Here is a 10,057-nt window from a genome sequence, read left to right as displayed (position 1 = left end):
CTGTTACCAATCCATTATTGTACATGATCTAGCAGAAAAGGGGCATTAACGGTTGAACACAGAACCATAACTTATATGTGAATTTGCTGATTGCTAATTACACTGAATACTGATCAGAATAGAATCAGATTTATTCAACATGACTATATTTAAGTTTAAACCATATAAATAATAAAATATATTGCATGCCCTAGGACAGCTGGGATAGGCTCCAGCCCCTTCTTCCAGGTAACAACTTCCACAAAGCAGGAGGCTGGAAGAACCGTGGACAAAGGTTCAGTGGAAGAATCTGACTCATAGGTGAGAGACTGCATCAGGTTTTGTGTTTTTAGAGCATGGTCAATATGACTTGTGAAATTAAATATATTAAAGATAAGCCCATCTGGCTTGTCTTGGGTTTAGCTTCTTGGCAAGTGAAGGAACTTAAGGTTTTTACAGTTAGTTCAAACTAGGAAAAGCCTCTCTGCTCCCTCTGGGTGGATCTATTCCTCCAGAGCCACCTTGAGTAGGTTATAGTCACCCACCCAAAGAGAACTTCATACAATTTTCCATCTTTTTTGACAAACATTCAAGGCTTTTGTTTTACTATAGATTTTTCATACCCATTCTCTTTGCAATTTTTGCCTTTATGGACTAAATTTAGTTTGGTTTGTGGTTGTGGCTCATATCTTTGACATAGGGAACCAGAACACATGAGACTCAGACGAGTGACACAAGTTTCAATGATTTTTATTATAAGTAAAGGATGGCACAGAGCCAGAGGATCCAGTCCAGCACACACACCAGGAAGGAACTGAGAAGGAGACAAGAATCCAATATAAGGACACTTGGAAAGTTTCCTTCTACAGAGAGGTGATGTAATCCTGATTTACTGCTTCTGGAGTGTAAAACATCGTGTAGGATGGAGGAGAAACCGATCTTTGTACACACTGCTGGTTGGTGAGAACAGGTGTGTTGACTGAACTCCACCAGCTGATGGAGCTGTGCTCACTGGACTGGAGAATCCTGCCACTCACTAACACACAAACCAACAGGAGGAGGACAGAAAGCCACACCAGCCATCACACACAAGGAAAAGAAAACAGATAAGTATATTTTTGTTTGCTGAGACCACCAACAATAAACTTCTATTCACTTCTAGACTGAATTAGATTTTTCTGTTCCGAGCTACAAGATATTATTACAGTTTGTAACTCATTGACCCACCTTTGGTGTGAGCAGCCTCGGCCATTAATGATCAGCGCATCAGCTCTGCTGCCTCGTAGGAGTCATCGTTGAACACCTCCAGTCTCAGCTCCAGATTCAGCCACAGATCCACGTGAGCCCCTCGGCACGCTACAGTCACCAGGCTGTTTGCTCTCAGAGTTCAGCTCCCCTGGATTACTGACTACCTGACAGGCAGCAAACTGCAGCCTACGGCTGTTACTCTGGATGTATATAAATATGTCTTAAATTATATATCTTATGATATATAATTTAAAAAATATATTTTTTTAAGTATTTACTTTTTCATTCACTTTGAATGAAATAATTTAATTTTAATTTATAATCTATTCTAACCTATTACATTATGTAATAAAATTCTTTTATAATTATAATTTATTCAATATTCATGCTCAATATGCCTCCCAATCTAAATGATTCAGAGGAATATGGCAAAGCTTTAAAGGACTTTTGTTCCCACATGAGGACTTAAGTTTTTGGTAAATAACTTCAACTACCGCAACATTAAAATCCTTCGTTATTTGTTTTATAACGTTTGACATGGCACTGTCGTTCACCAGTGCTGACCAGTCCTTTAAAAGACTGTCTCTACATGCATCTTGGATCATTGGGGGAAATATGAAGGAAGAAATTGTGTTTTCACCACATTGTAAATGTGTTTCACGTGAACAAAAGGAATTTTTTGCCAGTGTTTTCAGCACAGACACATAAGATTCAATTTTCTTACGGCAGCTGTGTTTTTCTTCTTTTTCACTAAGTTTCCTGATATTTTGGAAGATTTTACTGTTGACCGTGAAAGGCTTCAGTTTGAAGGGGTCACCCTTGCATTTTTGAGTACTCTCATGAAAAACGTTCTTTGGATCCAACATGTTGGTATATGAGCAGACAATATTTTGAAAAAAGTCTTGACCACTCAATCCCCAAAATTGTGTGAATCCTACAGTTGTTGAAATTCTATATTCTCTGTGCCAAGAATACGCTTCTTTACTGAGTAGAGACATACAGTTCAGGCAAGGACTATTTAGCGTATAAACCAGAATGCTCTCCACAAAAGTTCCAATCTGTTGCAAAATAATTTGAACCTCTTGACATAAAAGTGGCTCAGTGTGTTTGTCATTTTCATAATCTACCTCAAATTCCGGTGAAACAAAGACGGCCTTACTGCGTTTCATGAAAAAAATGGCCAATGCATATTGTTTACGTTCATGCATCTGCAGATAATCTTTGAAGGAAGGAAAAAATGTATTTGCATCGACAGTCAGAATTTTGTGTGCTACTTTCTGCATTTCTTTGATTTGATGATAACAGTCCTCTTTCTTTTTCTTTTTAAGTCCTCGAATCAAGTCACAGTTTTTCTTAAACAGCTCAATGTTTTGCTCGGCTTCCAAACAGCAAGAACTGAGTTCATTGTGTTTCAAATTTGGTAAACCATTTAAGTGTGGCATTTGAAGTTTTGTCAGTATCTCCGAAAAATCATTACAGGTTTCAAATTTGGGTAAAAAAATGATCTTGTGACCGGATATGTTGAGAATGTTTGAATGAAGAAGATTCACGGAGTCTGGGTGTGCTTGATTTCTTTTTGGTTTCTTGATAATGATAAAATGATCTGGGAATGAGTCTTTTCTTTTGGTCGAGTGATCGTATTTGGTTTTGGAAACAAAAGAAGCCGTTTGTTTATTACAGCCATTTTTAAAGAAGATAATCTTTCTGATGTTAAATTGGCATTTACTGTGAAAAGATGATAATATCTTTGTTTTTTTGCTGTTAAACATCCTGATTTCTTTTGGTTTATTTAATTCATATTCCTTGTGTTTCAAGCTCAATTTTATTTTCTGGAGCCAGTGTGTTCTTCTTTTCACTAAAGAAAGAGGGGGAAAAGGCACAATCTGTGAATTCACAGCTGTTACAGTCGTGTTATTGAAAAAACCTAGCTGGTCCAATCCTCCTCCCCTCCTCCAAAACAGAAAAATTGATTCATCACAGTTTTCCAGTTTTATATAAGCATTAACTCACCTTTGGTACGAATAGCCGTGCAGCTGTAACGGGCCGACTTTCTTGTCTTTTTCAAATATTCCATTAACTTGTCTGACCTGAAACAGGACAGATAATTGGGATAGTTGAGAATGAGTTCAGCGTAATCTGTATACAGTCAGATCTGTAATTATTTGGATAATGACTCTGTAAGTATAAAAATGACAGTAATTCCTAAGCAGCAACATTTGTATTATGTCCAAATACTTAAGGACCGAACTGTATGTGCTACACTTGGAATCCAAAAAGTATTTTTAGAGACTGTTACAGTTAATATCCAAAAGAATACTTGCTTTTTATGGATGACAGACGGTTTTTTCTTTGCCATGGCAAACACTCCGATGATTTGTGGTTTCGGTTGTAGTTGGTTTGCGTTGATGGGATTCTCCCAAAAAGTTGTTAAGATTTTTCAATCTAAACAGAAAAAAATATTACCTGTATTACCACAGCATGTTAGATACCATACACTGAAAGCTCTCATATCACACGGATACTCTTGTATCCATGTGAAACTACATGCAGCAGGTATCCGCCCTACTTTTATAGATGTTTCTTGTTTTTGTCCTCCCAACTGTTTCAGTTTCTTGTGCAAGGAAAGTGTTGTCCTATCAAGCTTTCTTTTAAAATTGCCCAAGGTAATTAATGCGTGTGCATATGCATGTACACATATAGCTATCTGCAGATATAGAGAGATCTATATCTGTGTGTGTAGACAGATAAGATAACTGCTCTATGGTACTGAACAGGTTTACTTCAAGAAGCTATCTGAGCTAAATAAGCTGATACCAAATCATTAGGGTTTGTTGTGTTGTAATAGTAGAGTTGAAAGCTGAAACAAACATACTTTTTTGATCCATAGAGTTTGTTACATTGTTCATCTCACTGTCTAAGCTGCCACAGAAACTCTGATTTGTATTATTAACCCTAATAAGTATAAAAACAAGATACAAAGAACAAAGAAACTTACCTACGAGGCAGCAGAGCTGACCAGCGGTAAAGAAGATCTGACAGGATTTTATAACCATACCTGAGCATGTGACCACTCTAACTCCTCCCCTTTCCTACCTGATCATTTTACATTTATATTGAACACAAATTACAGTAAATTGGCACCTGAAGCAGGGAACAATAATCCACATCACACTCACTTTCAGTTTTCATTACTCTGAAAGAGCACTTAAGTTTTTCGTCATTTAATTGAAAAGTGTTAATAATAAAGTCTATATTTTATTATTTTATGATATAATATTTATTATATCATATAATAAATCTATATAACAAAGTCAGCCTTTATAATGTCTATTTTAGGGACGGTACAGGAGCAATGTGTCGGTTAATAGTCGGTTATTGCAGTATCACTACTACAGTGGTTAATAAACTTTAAACAGGATCTGTATACAAATCCTGTTTACTTATATTACTTACTTATTATTATTATTATTACTTATTACTTATTTATTTATTATTATTATTACTCATTACTTATTTATTTCATATATGAAATAAAGTAATCTTGATTACTGTGAGTATTATCACCTGAACCAGGTAGCAAAAATGTACAACACACACACACTCTCAGTTTTGTTTCTCTGAAGTCACTGTGGGTGTGCTTAAGTGTTTATGAGTTAACCGGAAAGTGTTACATAGCCTTGATAAAGTTGAATTTAGAGTCAGGAGGGAAGGATTGCCTCAGCTAACAGACTTATCACAGTACCACTACTGCAAATAATCAATAGAGTTAGACTTCCTAAAGGTGTCAGTCAAATGTGGTCCAGAAAGAAAAAGAATATTTTACTTTGAAATGTAGTGGAGAAAAGTACAAGAACCTCAGAACCTCAGGTACAGCGAATACTTGAACAAATCAGTGAGGTTGTAGTATTTAATCTCAGTCTTAATGGTCTGCTGTGAGTCTAGCACATGTTAGTGTGCTGTGCCTGAGTTTGAAGGCCCAAAGCTGCAAATCTGTCTTTAGCACAAACAGAAAGTTCCAAAACTTCATCATGAATCATCTGTCATCTCAGCAGATCTGCAGCTTCTCCCCACTGAGAGTGAGCCTCTGTGAGTATCTTCACAAAGTAAGTTAAAAACAGCAGGGAGAGAGCACTGCTACTGCTGTCACCTCGAAAGATTGATCAATACTTTGTCCAAAAGGTTTTTGATAATAAAAGTGCATCCTCATTGTTTACTGTGTTTCATGACGTCATATCAGGATAATTTACTCAAACAAATGTTTGTTTAAAAATGTGCTAATACTAATAAAAGGTAAAGGACAGTTACAATTAATATTAAGTTGAAGTTTCACTTTGTTAGTTATGTTTGTGATCTTGATCTGTGTTCACCTCAAGCTCATCTGAAATAAGCTCAGGCTGGAGTGTTTCTGAATCTCGTGTTTATTAGTTTAACTTTTAGTTGAACTTGGTTTGAACAGCTGCAGTGACAAACTGTACTCTGACAGGGGTTTTCAGCCTGTGATGTAATTTCCACTTCATAAATATTTCTGTTTTAAGTTTCATCAAATGCAAAATAAGTTGATATAAAAGATTTAATTTAACTTTGTATGATTTCGGCCTCTGTGGACTTAAATATCATTTAGTTGTTGGTTTTGGCTCACAACTTAAAAATGACAATTAAAAAAAAATCCCTCACATATGACTCAGCAGCTCATAGCTAATTCCAGAATGGCTGCTGAGCAGCAAGACTTGTTTTTAAATGTTGACTAACAGTGTTGCATGTGTAAAACTAGGGCTGCATGTAGCATTTAATGATTTATCACAGAGTACAGTGGAAAACCCAAACCCCTCAAATGACCACAGCGTGGAACAAACAACTCTCTGATTTAGTGCATGCTTTTGTATGAGCTTAAATGCAGAATGATTTTAGCTGGATGATTGCAGGTCCTCCACCTACTCCAACAATGGCATCTAAAGCTGTGTTATTAAGAACACTGAACACACACCTGTCCTCTCCGCCACGAGCACCAAGACCTTCCTTTTCTATACCACCATCAGTGACGTGAAAACAGACCTGCAATGGTATTTTCAGATTAATATAAATAGATATTATAGTGGACTTAATTAATGCGGCCAATGTTTTATTAAGGTTACCCAACACATGTTCATTAGACGCACCTCTAAGAACTTCAGTGACACCTATTTGTATCAAAATCTTTATTAAATAAAAATTCAGGAATAATTTTAACCACACATGTAGCTGAGTTAGATTCAGCCAGTGTCTTATTACAGTCCCTGGTGACACTAATCTTACCATCATACAGTTCCTGATCACGTCTGAGGCAGGAAATCCAAAAGTCTTTTCTTCCACAGAACCAAAATAAGTCAGCCCTGGAAAGAGGTATCTAAGAGGCGTTTGACCGATTAATAATGTTTATTATTTTATTATACCATGAAGGCTGCACGTCATCTACCTCTGTGGCATTATATGAATTAGAAATGTGTAATTACCCTCCTTTGGCATATAGACAGGTGGTGTGGTCATACCACTGAAAACAAAGAGCTCAGAACATAACAGATAGCAGGGGTAAGACTCATATGCAAAGCAGTCATACAGCGTAAAGCTTTCAATTCTTTAAACATCGAGTTTTCTCTCAGGAAGACTGCAACAGCACTTACTGATGATGTTCAGCAACAGTCTGACAGCATCAGGGAAACAGTCATGTTGCAATACTGTGCAAAACCAGACCTAAGAATGATTGACGTCACAAGACACAAGAAGATAAGACCAAATAAACAGGCTGATGATTAACAGAAGTGACATTTATTCACTGTAGCAAAAGTCATCTGTAATGAAATACACAAATTTTAGAGCAGAATTTAGCTTTACTTCTTTAAGATGTAAGCACAGGAGGGAAAAATGAAAGCAGGATTTTCTAAAAGCATAATGTTTTATTATTCTTAGAATATTAAAAGCAATTTAATGTCATTAGAGAGTGTCTATTCTAAAGAGTAGACAATTACTAGTCTACTCTCAACATTCTATTCTACAATACATATCTTGGTAATATAAAAGATAAAACATAAATGTGATTAAAAAAAATTATGAGATAATTGTAAAATATAAAATAATGAGGTACACATGTCCAGCTGGGATAATCACATCAGGGTCTTCTTGATGTGATGTTCTTCTGTTTCTCTGGCCGCTGTATCTGTGGGGACGGCGTTCGCTGATCCATATGTGGTGGTTTATGGTAAATGGTAAATGGCCTGTATTTATATAGCGCTTTTCTGGTCCCTAAGGACCCCAAAGCACTTTACATATCCAGTCATTCACCCATTCACGCACACATTCACACACTGGTGATGGCAAGCTACGTTGTAGCCACAGCCACCCTGGGGCGCACTGACAGAGGCGAGGCTGCCGGACACTGGCGCCACCGGGCCCTCTGACCACCACCAGTAGGCAACGGGTGAAGTGTCTTGCCCAAGGACACAACGACCGAGACTGTCCGAGCCGGGCCTCGAACCAGTAACCTTCCAATTACAAGGCGAACTCCCAACTCATGAGCCACGATCGCCTGGTACACATCAACTTTTAAATATCCCCAGTTACTGATGAAAATCTCACAGTTTCTCCACAGAAAATCTCACAGTCTGAGAAGGCTAACCTGCCATTTTTCATTTCCTCCCTGGTGAATTTGATGTGTTGGTGCACCGAGTTAATGTAATCAGGGAATTGTGGTACGTCCTGAGATTTGATTTTCAACCAGGTGTCAATCAATGACTTCCAGGGTAGGATAACAAAGCCTTTTTTCCACTTCTTCCATGTACAAATTGGCCACAATTTGAAACTGTGAAACTGGGGAACCCATGGACATCCATGTTTCTCCCTGTACTGAGCCTTGTATGTGAAACAGGTGGAATTAAGACACTGTTCCAAGGACAAACACACTTGTTTGGTGCTGAGGCTGTGGTCATCCTCATGAACTATCTCCACTGCTTCAGTAATAAGGTTTTATTAGATTTCTGTTCTTAGAGTCATATTTCAATATGAGTCAAGTTTGCTGTCTAGCTGTCTAGGCTTCCCCAGAAATGTGATTTACATCTTTAAACCTTGTGCTAACACTCTGAGAACTATTTAAAAAGAATCAGGAAAAATGTAATCTGTCAACTATTTTGAACACAAATTATATTAAAATTGTACAAGTATAGTAGGACGTGTTATTTGCTCGCTTCTTCTAATCACAGTCAGGCAGGAGTTTAATTTCTGTTAAAAAAAAATACAAAGACCTGATTAGCCCGTTATAAGCATCCGCACCTGAACCAGGAACAATAATGCACAACACACACTTTCAGTTTTGTTTCTCTGACATTCCTGCATCACCCGAGGAAAATGAATGTGTGTGCTTTCACTGCTTTGAGTTGTTAGGTAAAAGTTTTACACGGCCTGGATTCAAAGGGAAGAATCAGTATCACTGCAATAGTTCATAAACTTAAAACAGGTTGTGTTTAAAAAAATGTTGCCTAGCTACACTTACCCTGTACACCACCTTACAGACTTTTTCAGATTGCAGTGTTTGCATAAGAGGTTGTTCACCTGCGTGCACCTTCCTCCACTCTTACAGTGTCATGAAAATGTATTTGCCCCCATCCTGATTTCTGATGGTTTTTAAAAAAATATTTTTCACACTTACAAGTTTCAGATCAAACAAATATAATATTAATGGTAAATGGCCTGTATTTGTATAGCGCTTTACTTAGTCCCTATGGAGCCCAAAGCACTTTACACTACATTCAGTCATCCACCCATTCACACACACATTCACACACTGGTGATGGCAAGCTACATTGTAGCCACAGCTGCCCTGGGGAGCACTGACAGAGGCGAGGCTTCCGGACACTGGCGCCACCGGGCCCTCTGACCACCACCAGTCAGAGGCAAATGATTTCATTTATTCAGGGAAAAAGGCCAAACCTACTTGGCCCTGTGTGAAAATGTTATTGGTCCTTTAACCTAATAACTGATCGTGCCACCGTGGCAACAAGAACTGCAATCAAGTGTTTGTGAGAACTGGCAGTAAGTCTTTTACGTCGCTGTGGAGAAACTTTGGCCCATTCTTCTTTGCAAAATCCTTTTCATTCAGTCACACTGGAGGGTTTCCACACATGTTGTTGTTTAAGGTCATGCTCAAGCATCCCAATCTGATTTAAGTATGAACTCTGACCAGGCCATTCTTAAACCTTTTTGTTGGTTAGTTTGCTTTATTTAAATGATTTATTTTTGCTTTGTTGAGCTATTCAGAGGTGGACTGTGATCGTTGTCCTGCTGCATAACCCAAATGAGCAGTTACAGCAAGTTGTCCAGATCCTGAAGCAGCAAAGCAGCCCCAGACCATCACACTGCCACCACTGTTGGAATCTCGGCAGTGACGCCTTGTGGCGAAAGAGTTAATTACAGCCACATGACTGGCTGCCCTTTGACATATGGCAACACAACAGCATAGAAAAGCCTGATTTTCCAGATACCTGCTGCATTTTAACGTTTGACGTTGTGCTGACTTTAGGATAACCAACATGTTTCGATGTTGGTTTCTTCTCATGAAATGCTGCTAATTTATGCCAGATGTGACAGGATGTAAACCTTCCAAAACCTTTTGTCTCTTCAGTTCACACAGTATTTAAATGTGGAATATTTGTGGAAATATTTCTTTATTTTATTTCTTTACTTGGGCAGCGGTGACAACCATCACAGAATTCATTTTTCAAGCCATGTGCCAATACAGAGCTGAGCAGCTACAGTTAGGTCCATAAATATTTGGACAGAGGCAACTTTTCTCATTTTGGTTCTG

At 37.9% G+C, this 10,057-nt stretch overlaps 1 long non-coding RNA gene across 1 annotated transcript; it reads right to left on the bottom strand.

Annotated features, from left to right (window-relative positions):
* Positions 1-713: 713 nt before the first annotated feature.
* On the bottom strand, positions 714-1,419 carry LOC120441259. Its single transcript, XR_005613932.1, has 2 exons — positions 1,207-1,419; positions 714-1,015 (listed from the first exon to the last, which is right to left on the bottom strand). It is a non-coding gene; the product is annotated as an uncharacterized LOC120441259 (long non-coding RNA).
* Positions 1,420-10,057: the final 8,638 nt, after the last annotated feature.

The sequence above is a fragment of the Oreochromis aureus genome, linkage group 7 (genome assembly GCF_013358895.1).
Source record: "Oreochromis aureus strain Israel breed Guangdong linkage group 7, ZZ_aureus, whole genome shotgun sequence".
Taxonomy (NCBI): domain Eukaryota; kingdom Metazoa; phylum Chordata; class Actinopteri; order Cichliformes; family Cichlidae; genus Oreochromis; species Oreochromis aureus.
This window is presented reverse-complemented; position numbering and strand designations above follow the sequence as displayed.